Below are 23,504 nucleotides of genomic sequence, written 5' to 3'. Positions count from 1 at the left end.
TAAAATTGATATAAACAAATTACAAAACTTCTAAATGAAGATTTACCATTTATCTTCTATGGATTAGCATCATCCTCAACCCAAGTCCAGTATCTGTAATCAAAATACAGTCACATATCTGAAGACTTTTCTTACCTATTTACATGTCCAGCCAATCGGTTATATAATAATAATAAAAATCATTATATAATAATAATAAAGATTATATATATTAACTGCACTTGTTACATATATAATTATGACATTTTTACTCCATACCCTCTTCACAGCCAACACCTATGATTTCTGAAACATAAAAATTTATATTTTATCTTTATAAATTATGTAGCAGATACCTTACAGATCAATGCAATACAGACCAGACAACTATTCAGAGATTCAGAATATTCATACTCACCTTATTTAAAGAATAGACTAATGTCACTTTGTAGCTCTGCTATTAAATCTACAAAATATGAATTCTATTAATTTATTCATATTTTGTATTCAACAGCAAATCTTTCTGCAAAGGGAATAATCATGTATTAAGAAATTGGGTCAAATGCAAAACAGCCATAGTTAACGGGGCATGGAGGGGGGGGGTGGAGGTAGGGTTAAAATACTAAATTTCCAACATTTTAGTAAAGTTTAGTACAGTTTAGTAAAGATTAATATAATAAGGTTATTCAATCACCTACTAAACTATCACAAACTATTATACTTGGGAGTTCATGCAAATACAGTTAGTAATGCTACAACAATACATTTCTAATCATATAAATCTGAAAATGAAGTGTATTCACATCAATATTAAATGCATAACCATAATGTAAAACACAGAATAAAGATTATCAATACCATACAATACAAGGTCATGACATCACATGTATCCACATATGAAATACAATTAAACATTTCACTGCTTACCACAATTATATTGAAAATACTTCAAAAAAGAGCATTACACATACTTGGGTCAAACACCACATACACAGATGGGCTAAATCAACTGTAGATCCCCTCCTTAGAAGACAGGAGAAAATTATGAAATAAAATTTGCCCTCATCTTTACATCCACAAGACATCGGGATCTGCTTCCTGACATGCATCAAGAAAACAGCTCTGTGAGGATGTCAAGTCATGTGAACCAGTGTCATATCCAGCTATTAAAAGTCAACTATACCATATTGTATTAAAGACACTTAAATGCAAAGTTTGTAGAGCAACATTTTTACTTTTGTTAATATATAACTTTAATTATTATAAGAAAGTCATATCAGATAACCAGCCATATATACAACTTAATATCTTGCTAAAACCCTCACTGTAGAAAAAAAAACACTGCAAAGTCAATCATATCAATAATTAATTTTAATCTGTCTGCTAATTAATCAACTGTTCAGAGAACAAAATTCATACAAAAAGGATATCATTACACTTTCCCATGTAAAGCCACAATATTGTTCTGAAATAATAAATATTGATTAAACATTCCATTGCTTTATCCATTTTACTAATCACCTTCTCTCAATCAGAAAAGCATTTGAGCTATTGGAAGTCAAGAGAGAACAATACCAATAATAATCTGAAAATCAGAATTTTCACTTTTATTACTTGAATCCAGGAAGAAAGTATAACCTACAAGTTTTTTCATTTCACATCATTCATTTTATAATCACCAAAGTTTCACTTTCATAGTATTTCATATAAACATTTTTAAGCTTCATACTTTCTACTTACCTCCCTCCACTGGAATTTATTTCTTGCCTTTCCAGCACTGGATCTCTTTCCTTCACTTTATTTGTCACTGCATCTGTCAAAGCACTGCCTTGGTTGAAGTACTCAATCATTAATGTGATTTATCGTTTCACACACTTATCTAGCTAAATGCTTCATGTCAAGGTTCATTTAAAAATTTTCTTTGCATATGAAAATGACCTAAGGACTCGATATGCAGAAATGTGTATCCTACTAAAAGATTGTTTATATATCTTTACCAGTTAAAAAGGGGCAAAGCATGTCATTAATTCCTCAAGTATGCATGATATTGAATCATCTTTACAAGGTTCATCAATTACATTAAACAAGGTCCTAATATATTGATAATACTTAAAAAGTAATGTATCGTGGCACTTCAATTGTAATTTCAATTTTGCAATATTCATAATATTCCCCCTAAGAACTTTAGTTTAAATATTTGTTCATTTGACAAAGATGGATTTATAAGATATTAAGCTTGCAATGTATTGTACTGGAACCTCTTGAAAGGTTTAACTTTATACAGTTCACATTTACAAATCATACCATAACTTAACTTTTCTACGAGTAAATTGCTAATGCATTACTTTACAAAAAAAAAAAATAATAATTTCATATTAGGATCTCAATTACATAAAAGCAGTTTCACTGTACTTCCACTGCTGCATTTCAATTCCTCCACTGCCTTTACTCATTCCTCTTCACTGTATTGCTTTGTCTTAGAATCAAATTATACCAAATATCAGTGATACCTCCTTACAAAATAATACATATTTTCTATATTTTTGTACTTTGCCATACTTACTTATGGAATAGCAAAATGGGGCCACAGGTTATCCCTTCATCTCCAGTCGCTGTTCGTCCTTGAAGATGGACTAGGCTCCTTCAGCATATGCTACCTACTTGTCTAAAAAATAATTTACCTTCATTCATAAATTATTCAGATCATAGGCCCATATTTAAGTATAAAATACATTTCCTTAATGCTGTTAGGATGCTTGCTCTTTGTCACAACTATTGAAGTATACATTATATTAAGAACTACATTTCACATTCTTAACATCAATCAAGTTCCTTTGAAGAAAGTATCATACACCTGTATCATACCTACAATTCTTTCTTTGTCACTAATCTTCACAGATTCTGTTTTTGCTACAAAAAAAAATATATTTTATGTCTCATTCTTCCTCATATGTAAACAAAATAACATTTATTGACTGGAATGTGACATTTGGTCTAACAGCCAAACAGGGCCACAAAAGGTAATTTAAGCAATTTTCTTTACCTGTTTAAGGAAAGAGACAAGCAATCTTTCCTCTCTTGCTGCAGTGTGGCTTTCACTCCTTGGACTTCCCATTTCCCTCCAACTCTGACAGGAGAAAAAGCTTTTTACTCAAAACAATGGTATTTATACACCTATAATTTCTACAAAAAATGTATTTTTTTTATCTGTATAGACATATGGATCACAATATTAATTTCAAATTTGTGCCTATCAAACAATCTACTCTTATTATATCTACATGTGAATACACATGAAATATGTTCTGTACCTGCTGTATTTGTGTTGTCTTAAGAGTAATAGAGACTTCAAGATCTTGGATACATTGTAAGTAAACATTTACTGACTAAGTATAGTTCACATATAGAATGTTAATTACATATCTAGGTGTATGTCAGTATTAAACATTTCTTGTTTATATATAGTCCTAAAAAGGGAAAACGGCTGTTGCTACGCTTACAAAGAACTGGTGCTCACTCTTTAGTTAAAATGCACTGCCAGATTGCCACACAAGAATGGTGCTCATGAACTGATATACACATCCTTCTGGCTAACATTCTTGATGATTTCTCCAACTTTTCACATTCAAAAGGAGGGTCTTATATACACTAAAAATCATATGTATTCTCTTTCTATGACTGTCAGCTTTTATTTGTGCTCTAATAATTTTTACCTGTGCGAGAAATGTAAAGCTATACACTTCCTCCTCTGCCAGGCAGCCCTGTTTTTATTTCATGTGGGTCTCCATGCATCTGTCCCTGTTCTGATAGAATAATAGATAAAAAAATAGTGCTCACTTTCTTACTTTTTATATTCTATCATTCAATTTATTTATCATACACCAAATTATGAACTTCATAAACCACCAAAGTTACAAAAATACACAATACAAACCTGCTACCTTTGCAGAACTCAACTCAGTCCTTTGCAAACAGCCTTACAGATTATTTACTTTCCATGCATTAGCGCCACCTTCAACCTCGTTTGTCTCTACCAAACTCATCTGCAAGACATTTTTAATACAATCTTATGTAATCCAAATACAATGACTCATTTTTCACTTTCTTCTTGACATTTCTTAACAGTCAACAACAATAATTAAGAAAATTGAAGTTTTTACTTACCTATATTACACAATGTATAATTCTATCATTCTTACTCCTTGAATTCCTTTACATCCTACAATTCTCACTGCCTGGTAGAGATACAATTTACTTATAAATAACAGCTTATACAATTTAGAGATCATGCACCACTTTTCCAGGATTCAGAAAATCTATCTGAAATACTTACATTATCAATAGAAATTCATATGTCCCTCTTGCTGCTCTCCACTTCCCCTACTAGTCTAAAAAATATATATTTCATTAATTCTTCACTTCAAAATTTGATGTTATAAATACCCACTGTATCAGTTATATTCATATCAATAAAAATATACCATACAAGGACTTAGCTTCAATCAATAACAAAATATGTTGAGTTGTATAGGAGTAGCGATTAATACTACAGAAACAGAAGAAACCCAGTCCACACAAGTTCACAAACCAGGTTAGTCAACTTTGGCTAACAACTAGGAGAAATATCTGCTTTAATACTTGTCTTCAATTAGCTAGAATAATCTGCACTTCTACAATAAAACCACACCTTAGTCTAGTTGCTTTTATATAACTTATATTAATAAAATTGGTCCATGATATTAATAATTCCCAAGTTCATAGATTATAACTCAACACTTTATCTGATAATCAATTTTACTTCTGTAAATATATTCTTGCTCCTTCCATATATTTTATATTATGCTGCAACATGGATTAGTGTTCTAAAGATATATAATGTATAAATATCTATTATATATATGCATAGATATGTATTCCTTGGCCACTTTACCTATGCAAAAGAAAATGATCCATCTCTTGGGTTGCTCTGCAGTTGTGTGTTGATATATCTTTCAGGTCTCCATCCCTCTACAGATGGAAATTCATTGATATAGTGGTCCATTGTGATCATTACAATTACAAATATTGGATTCTCAATCACATTTTCAATTACACTATTTCAATAAAAAATAAAAATTTATTCAAGAGTACCTTCAGCGAATCTTCACAAAAGTGATTTGCAAGGGTTTGCCACATCACTTAACATCCCCCTGGAACTGGTTTGTGGGGACTAGTATGTGCCCACATCTCGAACATTGTCCATGTTTGTGGTGGATGGTTCAAAGCAAAACAGACCCATTCTCATTAGTTAATACAGGCAACAAAAGAGCAAAAATTAAAATAAATGAAAAATCAAAAAGTATATATTTTTCCTTACAAATAAAATTCATGCATATCCTGGGGATCTGGAATACAAAATCTAATCTGTTACTGGACTGCATCCTTAACAAATCATGTAAAACATATATTTTTCAGTATGCCATCAAGTACCAGCACACATTTCTAAGAAAAAATAACTTTAATAATAATACATTGCTTATTTTCTGACTGGAACACTATTCGTAATTTCAATAATAATGATTTAAAAATCTGGGTACGACATAATCACAACACTTATAATGATTAAAATGCTTACATTAATAGGAGAGCAATATTGAATGTTAAAACTGATGCTGCTGTGAAAAATTATTGCTTTGTGAAATCATCAACACTTCAATTGTGTTTGTTTAGTCAAGCAACAATTTTTTTATCCAACATTTTGGAGTCTTTCACAGTTTCAGCAACACCTTGTGCTCTTTGTTTAAACAGTGGCCATACATACCTATAAACAAAACTAAAATGCACTGCTAGAGGCCCACCTTGTGTCCTGTGCTTTTTTCACTGGAGAAGCTGGACTGTTTAGATTTTACAATGGAAATGCATTATATATACATACATGTCTACATAGCTTGGTTTACAACAAGCCCTAAGAAAACCCATGAACATGGAGATTATTTTTGAATACTGATTTTGAGTTTTGAATACAGAAAGAAAGAGAGAGAGAGAGAGAGAGAGAGAGAGAGAGAGAGAGACAGAAAGAAAGAAAGAAAGAGAGAGAGAGAGAGAGAGAGAGAGAGAGAAACAGAACGAGAGAGAGAGAAAGAGAAGAGAGAGAGATATTGGTATAAAAGTGTTCCTTGAACATTCTCAAACTCAATTCTATGCACAATGTCCATAATCAAATGCCATACACACAATTTCAACAAGCAAAATTCCACATAGGTGTACCTGGGCGCTCATTCCCTTGGTGACTGCGACAAACCTTGAATTATGCTCCTTTGTGCAATGCACTTCTCAGGCAAATTTTTAGGTACTTACAAAAATCTGGATACTACAGGACTATACAATATGATTTCTTAAATCAGCACTTTTGGATTATTACACTACATAAATATAGCCAAAAGACAAATTGGGCCAAATTGAGACAAATTGAGTCTTGGTATAAAAAGGTTGGCCAACCTCTTAAACTTAATTTTTTTTTGATTTAGTAGATTTATAATAATCATCATTCTCAGTCATTTGGTTACTTTTAGATTATTAAAACAGGTTTGCATTCAATATTTTTCTCAAATGAAGATGAATTTTGCTTCTCTGCCATTTACAACAGTTTTTCTATCACCAAAACCAACACCAATACCATCACCACTAATACAACTACCACCACCACCACCCTAACCAATACCACCAATACCACCACCTTTGTCATCATTAAACTCATAACTTTAATTCCAATATCAGCACTATTACCATTATTGCCAGTGTCATCATCAGTATTCCTATTGCAAATAAAAAAAACATTATCATTTATTTACCATTACAATTCAGCTGTCATCATTAGCACAATTAATTTTTTTTTTTTTAGATACCTTATTTTCCTAAAAAAATATAAACTTGTATAAAGTTAGAAATACACTTTAGTTATACCATGTTGAATAAGAAATTAGAATGCTTGCCCAGACTTTCTCAATACTATTTTTTTTATTCATTGTTGTTTGTCTTCATGTGTGCATTTATTTGATGAAATTGTGCCTATTTAAGAAATTACAGTAAACTGATTTTTGGAAATAACTCAAATCATTGGCCTTGTCATTGTTCAATTCAAATATTCAAGCATTACGTGCACACCTCGTCTTAAAAAAAAGTAATTTCTTTCACACAGTGCACAGGTAGTGTTCCAAATTGTCACTGGTTAATAAACAATAACCTAATATTAAAGCATTTTAAATAAAGATTTTGAAAAAATTTGTCAATATTTTCCATCTCTAATCAATAAAAATATCCAGACTGACAATTTACCAATGAAAGTTTTATTAAATAAATTGGCAATAATGACAGTTTTAATCATTGTCTTGTTTGAGAATATAAGATTAATTGTTAATGTTCATCAAAAATGTTAAAGATACCATACCCTTCAAAGTTTTGGAACAAAAAAACTGTTGTAAATGGCCAAGGAGCAAAGTTCTGCCTTAATTACTTCAAACCATGTTTTGAACAGAAAATACTCAAAATCATGAAGAATCACATACCACATCATTCCTGCATCTTAAATCTGAAACACTTATGCATATGAATCATTTATACAGTTCTTACTTGGTTTTGTAACTTAGATGTATTAGCATATTTACTAACTATATATTCAATAGAAAATGCAATGGGGTGTGGGCAATATATATAGTGTCTTACAAGAAGGTATATATAACTTATCTGTAATATAGAATGTTCAAGATCCAATGTTACTATGATGGCAACACTTAACACAAACAATTAAAATAACATGTTACCAACCCTCCATGTGTAATTTGTTAAAGGATGACCCAGATTAAGAAAAAAAAAATTGAAGTATCTCTACATATATATTATACATAAAATAACTGTAGAAAATTATTAAATATTTAAATAAAACATTCATTTGATAAAAGTGCATCATTCTATGCCAGACATTTTTAAATATACTGGGAATCAGGCCTCTTGATAAAATATTAATGTATTAGAATAAAGGAAATCACTGACCTCAAAAAATAATCAGAAAATAACCATGTGTAACATTTCCCACAAAAAGCTAAAAAAAAAAAAAATACTATATAACATACTATGAAAAACAAAACCCAAGACACTGTAACAAACTCAGCAGCTAAAACTCCTGACATTCCTGAAATCTATTTAAAAAAATTTAAATATTAAAACCAATGCCAAATATAAAAATGGAACTATGGTCAGGCCCATAACCTACACAGTCTTTGTCTCTCTAACAGACAGTGCAGAGTACATCAAATCAGTGTAGTACAGCTCTTGCCAGACGTTAAATATGGATCAGATTGGGTGGTCTAGTTTGATAGCCATGGGCTATGTAAATGTGCATAGTTCATGTTGAAATGAAAAATTGGGTTATAACATTTATAAAATAAGTTAACAGATCTAAATACAGTTAAGTTTTGTGAACCAGGACATAAGAGCAAAGGTAAGGGAGGCAAGAAGCAACCACAAATCCTGCATGGTTAAGAGTTTCGTGCCTCAAGACAACTGCCAAGAGTACAGCTCTATGCGCGTTTAATGAGTAACAACTAAGACGAGGAAAATTAAGCAATAGCTTGAATTAAGGCTCTTGAAGCCAAGTAGACAACCTGGTAGCAGAATGCCAGAAAATACATGAAAATAAAACTTGAAGGAATCAGTACATTTGTATAGGAACAATGTTAGAGTAATTAAAGATGTTTATTACTATAAGTATACCTCATATATGTCTGATATACCTCATTATCTAAACTAAGGTAAAGTTATATTTTGTTAAGTTACCCATATAAAAGTATATTTTCTTGTATGTACGGCATCTTACGGCAAATTTTTATACTCTTGTAATGTAAACGACCCTACGTAGTGCCACGTAGATTCTCCTGAATACATAGAGTTGAGCACATCAACTCTGCATATATGATTTTCTGTGGGGATCAGTAAAACATTGACACTTGCTTAATACACGCAGGGAAGATGAGTTCTCCCACTACGCCAACAGGTGATGGGCCCAAATTTAAGTAGTTTGATGGTGATGCAAACAAATATGATTTGTGGGAAGAGCACTTCCTCGGCGCGCTGGACATTTTGGAACTACATCTCGCGCTCGATAAGTATGCTTCAGAACGTCCAGAAAGTTATAATCTGGATCGTGCCAAAAGGACAATTTACAGTCGTTTAACTGGTTGTCTTGACAGAACGTCACTTGGAATGATAAAACGTGAAGCGAAAGGAGATGGCGTGAAGGCTTTGGCAGTACTACGAAAGTATTACCCAAGGGAATCAGACCAGAGGCTGTATGCTTTATTAATGTCATTTTTCACCAAAAGACTTGAGAATGGCGGCAGTGCTGTGGAATATCTCTCATTTCTAGAGGAGACAGTAGCAGCACTCAGAAGCAGGTGAGAGCATCAGTGATCGTATCTTTGTGGAAGTCCTTTTAGTGTGATTACCACTGAGATACAAGAGTTTTATTGATGTAGCTAATCAACGCAACCCTCCATATGATTATTGTGGGTTAAAGACAGCTATATTAACTTATGAAGATACTCTCAAAGGAAATTCTGATACAGAGAGAGTAATGGCTGCCCAAGGTAATAATACATTTAAACAGAAGAGATGCTTCAAGTGTGGTGAATCAGGCCATTTTGCATCAAAATGCTACAAAGGAGGTGAATATAAAAGAGGAAACAACCTGTATAAACCTCAACATGTCAAGAAATGGTGTGAATTACATAATTCAAGAACTCACAATACTAGTGAATGTAGAACAAAGAACCCCAGGAGGAGTAATAACTCGGTAAATTCTGCTAATAATACAAGTGAGCCACAAAACTTTTAATATTCTTTCCATATAATACTCAAGGTTACGACCCGTCGAGGGGACCTCAGAGTCGTGTGACATTGGAAAACAAAATGTATCAGGCTTAGAAGCAGATGAAAGTTTGATCATGATTGACAGTGGTTGCACTACACAGAAATAAATGAACCAAAATTTGTGAGATTTGAAGAGTCCTTTGATCCACAAAACCATTACATTGAGTTGGCAGATGGCCAGCGGCAACAAGGAAATGTACAAGGAATCGGTGATGTCAAAGATTTTATTCAAGATCGAAACGGCAGATCGAGAAGTGTTTTACTAAAAGATGCTCTATACATACCAGGATTTAAGCAGGACATCATGTCAGTATGGAAGACAGTTCAGAGTGGACACAGTGTACTACCATTTGGTGAAAAAGTAATACTAACTACCAAGGATGGCACAGTATTTGATATTGTTGAGAAAAATAAATTGTACTACTTACTTACAGGTAAGCAACATACGAACTCTCATATTAAGGGGAGGCTAAGCACACCCTAGAGGAATGGCATAAAATTCTAGGACACTAATGTGACTGATGTGCAAAAAATTGAAGCAACTGTTAATGGCATGCATATTTTGAGGAAAGATAAGTTCAACTGTACCACATGTGCTCTTGGTAAAATGACGCAGTATAAAAATAGAGAGCCTGACAAAAAGGCTAAGCTAAGCAGCCTTTAGATTTAGTCCACTGTGATGTAGGACCTATTGATCCAGCAGCTAAAGGAGGTTTCAGGTACAGTATCTCTTTCATTGATGACTACTCAGGAGCTCTTAGAGTTTACCTCATAAGTAGTAAGAGTGATACAGTACAAGCCATGAAGAGGTATATGGCAGAAACAGCACGTTATGGCAGGATAAAAAGCCTTAGATGTGACCATGGAACGGAATTTACAAATAATGAATTCAGAACACTCCTTATAGAGAATAAGATTAAACAAGAGTTTCCTGCACCCCACTCTCCACATCAAAATGGGACAGTTGAGAGGTCACAAATCAATTTTTGACATGGCTCGATGTTTACTGATTGATGCCAAATTACCCAAGGATATGTGGAGCTATGCAGTGAAAACTGCTTGCTACATAAGGAATAGGTGCTATAACCCTAGAATTCAGAAAACTCCAGTAGAAATGCTCACTGGAAAGCGGCCAAACATCAGCAGAATGAATGTTTTTGGAATAAGATGTTTTGCATATGAAGAGGAGAAAAAGAAACTTGATCCCAGGAGTAAGGAAGGGATATTTGTAGGCTATGATGACCAGAGCCCAGCATACTTAATTTACTTCAAGGACTCCCAGACAGTAAAGAAGATAAGATGTGTCAAGTTTATGGAAAACTTGCCCAATGTAGCTGAACCATCAAGTATCGAGCAAGGCTCAGATGAAGAAGACATCTTGGTGGAGACAAGACTTCCGCAAAAACCACTTTCAGCAAACCAAGATAAGCCACCAGAGAACATAAGTGAAGAAAGAAGATATCCAGCTCGAGAAACACGGAAACCCTCACATCTAGATGACTACATTACTGATGAACTAGACGACAGTATCTCCAGCGTGACATACAAGCTTCATTTATCATTGCTACCGAGTGTCACACAAACCAGTGCCAGTCACCTACCAAGAAGCTATAATGTCTCAAGAGGGACCTCAGTGGAAGAAAGCAATGGACGAGGAAATATCTTCACTTCAAGACAACGATACCTATGAACTTACTACACTGCCTGAGACACGTACAGCAGTAGGTGGAAGATGGGTATATCAAGTAAAGCCTGGACCAAACGGCAAAGAAAAATTTAAAGCAAGATATATTGCTAAAGGATATTCACAGGTGAAGAACATTGACTACAGAGAAACTTTTGCACCAACAGCAAGAATGTCTACACTCCGCGCTTTATTGGATGTGGCTGTACAAAAGGACATGGAAATACATCAGATGGACGTTAAAACAGCTTACTTACATGCTGATATTGATCATGAAATATATGTGGAACAACCTGAAGGTTATGAAGAAAAGGATAGTGCAGGAAATGTGTTGTATTGCAAGCTGAAAAAGTCACTTTATGGTCTGAAACAAAGTGGTAGAATGTGGAATAGTGTAATCCATAATTTCTTCATTTCAGAAGGATTCAAACAATCACAGAGTGATCATTGTCTGTATCTAAAGCATGATATTATTGTGCTCTTATGGGTAGATTTAATTATTGCCAGCAGTAACATGTCCCTGATGAACAAATTTAAGCAATCTCTGTCAAAATTTCAGAATGACTGATTTAGGTAAACTAAACTGGTTTCTTGGAATGTCATTTGTTTCTGGTAAAGATAACATTAAGGTGAACCAAACTAAATATGTAGAAGATTTGGGATAGGTTTAACATGTCAGATTGTTATGCAAGATATATACCATGTGATCCAAATATTGTTAACACCTCAACAGTAGAATCTGATGAGTTGGCTAATGCTACTCTTTACAGAGAAATAGTAGGTAGTCTCATATATTATGACAGGTACTAGACCAGATTTGTGCTATGTGGTCACTAAACTTTCACAGTACATGTCCAAGCCTACTAAAGCTCAGTTAAATGCTGCTACGCATGTGCTCAAATATTTGAAAGATACTATGTCTTACATTCAAAAAGTCAAATGAATCAGTTCAACTTAAAGGATTGTGATTCAGACTGGGGATCATCTGAAGACAGAAAAAGCATATCAGGATATTGTTTTCAGTTACATAAAGATGGACCACTTATATCATGGAAAAGTAAGAAACAGACAGTAGCACTTTCATCTTGTGAAGCAGAGTATATGGCTATTACCTATGCCATTCAGGAAGCAAAGTTCCTAAGACAAATTGAGTCTGATCTATTAGGATTAAAGTTAAAGTCTGTAGACTTAGGAGTTGACAACCAAGGTGCTATTAATCTTGCCAAAAACCCAGTTAATCACCAAAGATCAAAGCACATTGATATTCGTTACCACTTCATTAGAGATAAAGTAGAGAAGGGTAATGTAAACTTGTTCTATGATATTTTTACAAAGGCTGTGAGCCAGAAGTTGCAAGCTTTTAATTATATCAGGGGATAAATTCTCAGATAATATACCCATCTTTAATTAAGAGGGGGTGTTAGAGTAATTAAAAGATGTTTATTACTATAAGTATACCTCATATATGTCTATGATATACCTCATTATCTAAACTAAGGTAAAGTTATATTTTGTTAAGTTACCCATATAAAAGTAGATTTTCTTTTATGTACGTCATCTTACGGCAAATTTTTATACTCGTGTAATGTAAACGACCCTACGTAGTGCCACGTACATTCTCCTGAATACATAGAGTTAAGCACATCAACTCTGTTTTACTGATCCCCACAGAAAATCATATATGCATTGACACGTCAAACTTGCTTAATACATGCAGGGAAGATGAGTTCTCCCACTACGCCAACAAAACCATTCAGAAAAAAATAATGAAAATCAAAAAAATATAATAAAAGATTGAAGTAAAAACCAAGATTGGCAACAGTAATCAAGTCGAAGCAAAGAATTTGCTAGAAAGTACAGAAAACTTAAAGCAGATGAAAAACAATGTTATGCAGCCATGCTCAAATATGGAAGCGGCAAAGTAGACGACAGTTACACATGCCGATGTATCAAAAGGTAAAAAACAGTAAATGAAATAGAAGCATGTAATGAAAAATGACAGATCACAAGGGAAGAAATTAAGACACCCTGCAGAGATGGTCAAGAAAAATGGTAAAGAATATAAAAAATATCACCCACAAAAAGTATTAGGATTAGACAAGACCAAAGCAGAGGGACCAGATGAGATTTCTAATTGGGTTCTTAGATAATGTGCAAAAGAACTGTAAGCTCCTTTAATGTTAATCTTCCAAAATTCATTGACAAGGAAAATTAACGAAGAGCTGGAAACTCACCAACATTATACACATATATATGAGGTGAAAATAAATACCCTCTAAATCATAAAAAAATTTAATTAGCTAAGTCGTATCTAAGCTGTTATAAAGGGATAAGGAAACAATGGGTTGACACACTTTAAAAAATATAAAATAAGCCATTTGGTTTCAGAGAATGGTTATTTGTAGTTACTTTTCACGAGTTTAAATATCAAAAAGAAATGGCTGGGTGGATTGTGTATACTTAGACTTCAAAAACAATTTTGATAATGTACCTCATAGAAGAGTTATGGAAGTTAGAGCACCTATGTAGATTGAAAAACTTCTCAAATGGATGCGACTTCCTTCATGAAAGACAGAAGAGCACCATATTTTGAGGGAAGCACTACCTGGCGACAAATAACAGCAGAGCACTCCAAAAGAATCAGTCTTGGCAACAATTATTTTTACTATTTTCATCAAAAGATTTAGGGTCAAACATACACCCAAGCAGATTTCAATAGATTTGCAGATAACGCAAAAATACATACAAAACAGAAACAGCGACAGAGACAGAGAGAGAGAAACACAGCGACAGAGACAGAGAGAGAGAAACACAGCGACAGAGACAGAGAGAGAAACACAGCGACAGAGACAGAGAGAGAGAAACACAGCGACAGAGACAGAGAGAGAGAAACACAGAAACAGAGACAGAGAGAGAGAAACACAGAAACAGAGACAGAGAGAGAGAAACACAGAAACAGAGACAGAGAGAGAGAAACACAGAAACAGAGACAGAGAGAGAGAAACACAGAAACAGAGACAGAGAGAGAGAAACACAGAAACAGAGACAGAGACAGAGACAGACAGACAGAAACACAGAAACAGAGACAGAGACAGAGAAACACAGAAACAAAGAGAAACACAGAAACAAAGAAAAATAAATGGTCCCCAAACCTTAAATACAAGGTAAAAAAAATATCCTTGACCGTCTTCATTCATGTAGATAGTAACCTTATAATACCAGTCTATTTGGTTGCCGTTTCATTTAATTATGATATGCAGCCCTACCAGCACTAATGAAAGTCAATATTCCTTTAATATATCAGGTATTAGTAAAATTTCTAATAAGATTATAAATATTTTAGTAAAAGATCTACAAAATTTTCTCCCCTCAGCATTGTATTAACCAATGTAACAAATGATCAAGACATAAAAAGTTAAATTAAATATGGAATTTCAAGAATAAAAGCCTACAAATATAAAGCTCATGAAATACGGCCCTGATTCTTAGAATGGAGTTTCTTATTCTCAGTTGTGTCCCTTGATAGAGAAACCTTGAATTATACCCCTTTCAGAAAATTTGGATAATATTGGACTAATCTATCATTTTCTTCAATCTGTACTTCTGGAAAATTACCCAAGAAAAACAAATATAGCCAAAAGACAAAATGGGCAAGGTGTTGCATATACAAATTTTACATTTCCTATTTAGTTTTGTACCTTGTATTTGGGTATTACTAACAATATATTCAAGTTAGCCAATGCATTTCCTATGTATTCAAACTACTAAGATCTCCACTCCAGTGCAAGATCTTTATTAAATAAGCAGTATCTTACAAGAAGGTATAAAATTAACCATTATATTGAAGGTACAAGGTGATCCGAGTTGGCAATGAAAATGGGATTACCACAAGGGATTAATTAGAGCAACTCATGTACAAACCTATAAAAGGCATATTATGATATTTTATGTTTAAATACAACAGGTGTCTAAGTGTAAAGTTTGGCTGCAACTTTGTTCTTAAATTACACTTATTCTTATCATTCTCAGTCACCTTTTACTTTTTAGAAGATAAAAATGAGGTTTTGTTTGCATTCAAAATTTTCCCTAAAAAAATAAATTTAAAAAAAATAATAAAATAAAATAACTTTTCTTTTGCCATTTGCAATAGTTTTTCCAACCACTAAATCAAAAATACTGCCATCGCCCACCAATACTGCCATCGCCCACCAATACTGCCATCGCCCACCAATACTGCCATCGCCCACCAATACTGCCATCGCCCACCAATATTGCCATCACCACTAACAGTATCATTAATATCATTTTTATGTAGCTTTGCTTTCACTATCAGTGCTATTACCATTACTGCCATAGTTATTTTCATTCTTTTAAATCATCTGATCATTAAAATCTAACTGGCATTATTAGTTAGGTTACTAGCATATTTTCAAAAAATAATTACAACTTTTAAAAGATATTTCTAAATAAATTTACATACAATGTCAGATAAGTATTTAGTATCTAATCTCATTTATGAAAACCTGTAAAGCAAAGAAAATCTTATATTCTTAAACAATACTATGAGATTATCAGTATTTTATTAATTGCCATCATCATCAAATATTATGGCCTCTCTCATTTGGGGAAAAAAGTTCAGTCTCATTTACTAAAAGTTTTGCCTGAATATGAATATAGAAATATATTTTCTGGTCAGATTCACAGAATATCATTAATCATTTCTATAATTCATAACTAAAAAAGTTTTGACCTTTCCAATTAAGGTAATCTGTTGGAAATGGCTTTGAAGCAAACTTATAAAAACAATAGTGTTTAAGAATAAAAACTAACTGGTTCAATTTAAAAAGTTAATGACAGTCAAATGGACTTCCAACTTGAAGTCCATTTTGTATTGTGATTTATGCCACTGAGAGACAAGATAATCTTTTGGGTTTAAATAATATTGCAAGGTACATCTTATAAGCAAAATGTCATGATTACTCATTATAATTGCATTTATAATAATGTGTCTTATTTACTTTCTAATATACTATAACTTATCCCCTTGTATATTGCATGCACATATAACCCATAGGTAAACATTGAGGAGTGTCCAGCAATATATGTGTACAGCTCAGAGTTCCATTACTAATTCACATATTTCCATCAAATGGAATAACTGGGAAAAAATTAAACAAAAATTTGTGCTCAAGAAAATAAGTTGGCCATGAAAAGGAGTAGACTTCTTGTGTAATCTTAAAAAAGTAAAATCTACAAAGATCAAAAAACTATTTTAAAGAGCTCTTGATTTTGCTTTACATAAAATGCTGTATTGTACAAACGGGAATAATTCAAGGCTTCTCTGTCAAGGGGTATAACAGATTATCAAACATCTTAATCAAAATCTAAAAAAAAAAAAAAGAGAAGATCAAGAGAGAATATAAAATTGTCCAATGTTATTTTTCAACAATGAAGAAAAACATCAATGACCTTTCCCTCATTTATGTAGATAAGAAGAAACAAATAGCACAGAAATTCAACCACAGGTAAGTACAGAAAGGATCCAATCATGAGAAACATACCTATACAGCATTAATCAAAATCTAAAAACTCCGATATATTGAAGGACTTCACATTTCCAATAAGGAAATAAACATTTCATAGCAAGTGACAAAGACGAGGAAAAAACAAATGGCTATCACTGAATAAGGAAGGATTTATTTAGACATCAAAAACCATTTTATTTTTCAAAACAAATCAACTTTGACCAATTTATCAAACTGCTTAGAATGAAGTTAGTCAGTATTAGGCCTTGAATTTGCTTTAAATTGACAATCTTTCGTAGGCAGGTAGGGCCTTCTGATCAGACAATCTAGTGACTGTCACAATTGTAAAATAAATAAATTTAATTTAATCAAAAATTCTTATTTAGATCTTTCACTATTTGATTACCTATAAACATATCTACTATGCTTACAGCCAGCAAGTTGGAGATTTTGAATAACAAATCTAAATCCATTATGCCTCTTGCCCAACAATTATGCCTCTGTGCAATGCAGTTCTTTTTTCAGCAAATCTGAGGGTTCTCTGAATTATTATTGGGATACTTTTGGCCTGATCTACATAATTTCTTTACATATATTTCTTAAGGATTGCACAAAAATAAATAAAATAAGCAGAAGATATAACAGGCAAACTATCTGGCATAAAGTTTGGCCACCCCTTTAGTCTTCATTTAATCAGTTACACTCCTGATTTTTATCATTCTCAAAGTCTTCTTTTTTTTTAGTTTCATTACATCAAAAGGTTATGTTTGCATTCAATAGCTTTTCTCAAATAAGACTGAACCTTGCTTCTCTGCCATATTCAACAGTTTTTCCTACTAGTAACACCAACACCAATACTATCCATTGCTAATACAAACTACCACCACCACTACCACTATTATTAAGGTATTTGTCATTTCTAAATCCCTGCTTTCAATATCAGTTATTACTATCATTGCCAAAGTAATTAGTATCAGTATTTCTACTACAAATATAAACCATTTCCACTCTTATCTGCTTAATCATTACAACTTATTTGGCATCACTTATTATACTAATCATAACCTTTTATAAAACTAATCTAATTAGATAGTTCTAGTTTATACCATCAAAAACTGTTGCAAATGGCAAAGGAGCACCAAAGTTCAGCATTTAAAAAAATTACATGGAGATTCCCAGAATACCACGCATCATTCCTGTAACGTATGACCTAAAATGTTATGACTTTTCCAATTTGGGGAAAGCTGTTGGAAATGGCTTTGGCCAAACTTTAGCCTCATATATTGAAAGCAAACAAATATGCTGAAACTGGCCAACGGTGTCTCAAAATCAAATAATAATGGTGACCAAACTCTTGTAGTACAAAGGGGCATCATTAAGGCTTCTCAGCCAAATATCAAACATCCTATTCAAACTCTTCAACTTCCTTTACAAGCATAGTAAATATAAAGGCTATTAGTTAATAAGATTAAGTTCATATAGGTATAACAGTATTGTTTTTGAGATGTCCATCTAATCATTTTTTCAGAAGTTATTTGAAAGAATACTGAGCTACATAATGTAAATTTTTATTAGTTTCTCAAATGAGAATTTTTTTTAATCAGGATTCATCCTTTCTACTCCAATGCCAAAACATCAAATATAACAAATGTTGGAAATTGAGCCTCTTGCAAATAAATATTAGACGAAAGGAATTTACTTCTCAAAATATTGTATGAAATTTTTAATGGCTTCAATGGAAACCACAACCCTGATTAACATTTCAAACAGAACCATGCTGACACACTATCATACTATATAACATCCTGCAACAAAATCTGCTGCTGAACCTCTTGAAATTCCTGAAAGCTTTTAATATTCAAAATATAAAAAAAATACTGCCAAATCTATAGGGGTAATCCTCTGACAGGAGAATTAGAGAAAATCAAAAAGTTAGAAATCTTATTATCTATAAAATAGGAAACTTTAGTCACATGCCATAACCTTCAGACAATAACATGTTAGAAACAGATAAAAATTTAAAACCATCAAGAGAAAAAGAGAGAGAGAAAAAGAAAGCATTAACCGTACTCACTCATCTATTTGAAGACATTACATCAAGAAAATTAATAAAAGTTGAACTTGTACATTATTCACATTACTTATATATGAAATCATTTCTAAGTATTCAAAAACAGACTTGCCATAATAAGTCCTCTTGTAACGAGAACTTGTCACTGGTGCCATCAACATCCAGCTAACAATCTACAGCATTCATACACATTATTTGGAAACAATGTTGCATTGTATTGTCCATAATATAAAAAAAGGATATTCAAGTGAATTTCTGGATATATAGTTACTATAGGACAGCCTCCACATTATGAAAATTGTTTTCTATACACCTGGTTTTATCTTATTCATTCGAAAGGGGATAAAAGTGAGCTTCAAGCATGAGGCGACCATAAAAAGACAGGTCACATTTGCAATTCTCAAAGTCAATAGTAAATCCGAAGCAAAATTCATGAAAAAATCAGATACAGGATAGAGTTAATACATAAATTATCAAAACAGCAACAGAAGATTAAAAGATGATGGATAGGCCAAGAGAATCAAGTAGAAAAAGACAAAATAAATACCATAGCCATAATCCATGACAAACAACCTAACAAAACAAACAGAAGCAGGAAAATCTAGCAAGAACAATTCATATAAATGAAAAAATAAATTAATTAAATAAATAAACTACATCAATGGTGAAGTTGTATTGTTTAAAAACAGACTAACATCTATTAAAAAAATAAAAAAATAAAATGCAAACACCCACCATGAGCTAGAAAAGAAAACAAAACATCGATATTCAAGACAACCAAAAGTAAAATTGCGGGCATTAAAGATAAAAATGTTTCCAAATTTTTTAAAAAGGAACAGAATATTCACCCCCTGTGAATTGCCGAGACTAATTCAAGATTTTACTTGGGACAAATATGGACATTATGCAAAATTTCCGACACAAACACTAAGTCTAAAACCTTATCAAAGAAGATGTACAAAATCTGATAACACTATACATAGATAAAAAGTTTATGCATCTCCGAATAACAATTCAAAATTATGATTTTATGAAATATTCAGGGATATCTTATAACAAGATTTGGTTACATTTACGCTAAATATTTTGCAACAAGAACCCCTGGTAACAATGCTATAGCTTATATAGTGGTCACGATATTCAAATATAAATTAAATGTCAATTAAAAGTAATGATATTTTAGTTAGGCTTATTCCAGTTGTTGCCAACAACCAGCCTCCTCAAATTTTATTTGAAAACGGCAATTGCCATTAGAATAAGAAAAATAAAATGGCTTATTCTATACTAAAAATTATTTCATAACAAAACCGATCGCAGAACAGAACTAGATGAAAATTCTAAAAACTGAAGGTGTGGTAGGCTATAGGTTACACGAGTGTATGCCTCCCACACTCACTCTTTTCTTTTTCTTTTTGTATGTTAATGAATCATCATACCCAAAGCCCATTTTTGAATTTACAGAAGTTAGCACCACAGTGTCATTAAGAAATTAATCAAAGATTACAATGCAGAGAAATGTAAGCATTAAGCCTAAAGGACAAGAAGTCTTTTACATCAAGTGATCAAACAGTAAAAGAAAAAAAGTTTAATAGTCAAACATGGTAGAAAAATATCAATAGCAACCACAATAGCCTTAACTGCATCAATTTGAGTACAAAACACCTGCTATATTGGAGGTAATATTGTGAAGTTTTGTAAAATTATTTTAAATGTATCAAGAGAAAATAATGTTGAGGAAAAAAAAAAAAAGATCATTGATCACGACGAAGGACTAATTAAATTGGAAATATATGATTTAACTAAACCAAAACAAATACAGCTGGGTCATTCTTATTCAAAACACTTGTTAAAGAAGTTGGTCAGTATCATGTCTTGGATTTGCTTTATATTCCCAATATTTCATGGGCCCTCTCTGAAAAGGGTCTGACTGCAATTACAAATATAAGCCATTATAATTGAAATTCTTGATCATTATTCTACTGGCATTGTCAGCACTTATTTTACTATAATTTTTTTCCTTTATGAAAAAAATTCTAATCTTATGAACATTAAGTTTAACATTTATAAACAGTTTGACAAAGACAAAATAGTACTATTAAAAAAAGTTATGACAAACCACTAACCGCCTTATCAAATAAAGGTAAGGGAAAAACCTTTTGCAAAAGGCCAAGGAGCGAACTTTAACCTCATTTATAAAATGTATTGAAAACGAAAAACACCTGGTTAATATTCTAAAACTCGGCCACACTCACAATTGTTATAGCTGGTTACATTTATAAAAAAGCCATAAAAGCTGATAGATAGTAATGTCAACTTCAAGTAGCGAAGGTATATTGTACTGAAGGCTTCTCAGTCTAGTAGTATGGCAGAATATGAAACATTCTAAATCCTTTACTGTCTTTATGAGGATATTTGTTAATCAAATATTTAACATGTGCTACAGTTAAAAAGGTCTTTTTTTTTCTTTTCTTTTTTATTCTTAACAGACCCCTGACTGATTTGATTGCCATCTAAAAACTCTTTCAAAAATATTTGTTTATGAAAGATACCGACTTTTAATCAAATCTGAGTAGTGATACTAAACACCAATGGGTGATTCAAGAACCGATGATCCCGATTTTAAAAAAAATTCTAGTCATATGCCAAAAGCAAATGAAAGAATATTGGAACTTTGGGCCAGATACTCAAAACAGCATTAAACTTGTGGCGCATTGGAGTCTTTAATTGTCTTGCAGTGACTTTGCTTCATATACACAACCATTTTTTCCAGCAACTTATCCCTGCCTTAAATCCCACAACATCATAAATCACATAAGGCGTCGGACCTTCAGTCGCCAATTAAAACTGCTGTTTCAGGCAGCTCTTCGGGAATCTTGACCAATCACAACCAGTAAATGCTAATCAGCTGATTTAGTAAACAACGCTGTGTCCAACCCATGACAAAAAAATAAATGTTCCAGAATATGTAACGCATAAGAAATATCCAAGATTCCTTATAAAACAGAGTGCCTTATTAGCGGAATGCATGACTGCCATGAAATTAAAATAAAGTAGTGTCTCCCCAAAAGCAAGTCTTAATCAAAAGGATGGCTAATATCACAAATGTTCATATCAATTACCAGTTTTACAAATACTTGGAACAAGTTTTAAAGTCTTAACTATGTATAAAGTTACCTCCTTTTTTCTCTGAATCATGATGTCCACTCACCAACAAATAAAGTTAACATAATATAAATATTGACAACATTAATGACTAAAAATATATAAATAAAACCATTACATTCTAGCCAAAGACAGGACTGTTTACAAATAACACAACCTAAACTAAGAAAAAGCTAAATCAGTTGTAAAAAATAAAAAAATGCAACAAACTCGGCAGAGAAACCTCTAAAATTCTGAGATCTATTCTAAATCAATACTAAAAACAGCAAAACCCACAGCCAATTTACAAGATCCTTGAACACAAAAATTATACGAAAGATATATTATCCATTCAAGTGGAAACAATGGTCACATCAGAGCCTCCAGACGATTAACCCTAACACATGCATAAAGAAAGAGACAGACAGACACAGGAGACACAAAGACATACAGACACAGGAGACAAAGAAAGAGAGACAGACAGACACAGGAGACACAAAGAGAGAGATAAAGAGAGAGAGAGACAGACACAGGAGACAAAGAAAGACAGACACAGGAGACACAAAGAGAGAGAGAGACAGACACAGGAGACACAAAGAGAGAGAGAGACAGACACAGGAGACACAAAGAGAGAGAGAGACAGACACAGGAGATACAGGAGACACAAAGAGAGAGACAGACACAGGAGACACAAAGAGAGAGACAGACAGACAGACACAGGAGACACAAAGAGAGAGACAGACAGACACAGGAGACACAAAGAAAGAGAGAGAGACAGACACAGGAGACACAAAGAAAGAGACAGACACAGGAGACAAATAGAGAGACAGACACAGGAGACACAGGAGACAAAGAAAGAGACACAGGAGACAAAGAAAGAGAGAGAGAGACAGACACAGGAGAGACAAAGAGAGAGACAGACACAGGAGACACAGGAGACAAAGAAAGAGACACAGGAGGCAAAGAAAGAGAGAGAGAGACAGACACAGGAGACACAAAGAGAGAGAGAGACAGACACAGAGGACACAAAGAGACAAAGAAAGAGACAGACACAGGAGATACAGGAGACACAAAGAGAGAGAGACAGACACAGGAGACACAGGAGACAAATAGAGAGACAGACAGACACAGGAGACACAGGAGACAAATAGAGAGACAGACAGACACAGGAGACACAGGAGACAAGTAGAGAGACAGACAG

General features: G+C 33.0%; 1 long non-coding RNA gene across 4 annotated transcripts; it reads right to left on the bottom strand.

The window, feature by feature from the left end:
- Positions 1 to 212: 212 nt before the first annotated feature.
- LOC113800538 (uncharacterized) lies at positions 213 to 5,381 on the bottom strand. Of its 4 annotated transcripts, XR_011398349.1 has the most exons (12): positions 5,110 to 5,377; positions 4,910 to 4,984; positions 4,313 to 4,367; positions 4,144 to 4,214; positions 3,914 to 4,022; positions 3,693 to 3,777; positions 3,023 to 3,106; positions 2,543 to 2,644; positions 1,720 to 1,792; positions 951 to 1,002; positions 398 to 502; positions 213 to 285 (listed from the first exon to the last, which is right to left on the bottom strand). It is a non-coding gene; the product is annotated as an uncharacterized lncRNA (long non-coding RNA). The 4 variants fall into 4 exon arrangements; XR_011398348.1 differs by having other exon boundaries at positions 951 to 1,792; positions 3,693 to 3,782; positions 5,110 to 5,381; XR_011398350.1 differs by having other exon boundaries at positions 951 to 1,792; positions 4,313 to 4,362; positions 5,110 to 5,381.
- Positions 5,382 to 23,504: the final 18,123 nt, after the last annotated feature.

Source organism: Penaeus vannamei, chromosome 42 (genome assembly GCF_042767895.1).
Source record: "Penaeus vannamei isolate JL-2024 chromosome 42, ASM4276789v1, whole genome shotgun sequence".
NCBI classification, from domain to species: domain Eukaryota; kingdom Metazoa; phylum Arthropoda; class Malacostraca; order Decapoda; family Penaeidae; genus Penaeus; species Penaeus vannamei.
The sequence above is the reverse complement of the archived record's forward strand: the minus strand, read 5'-3'. Positions and strand labels throughout refer to the sequence as shown.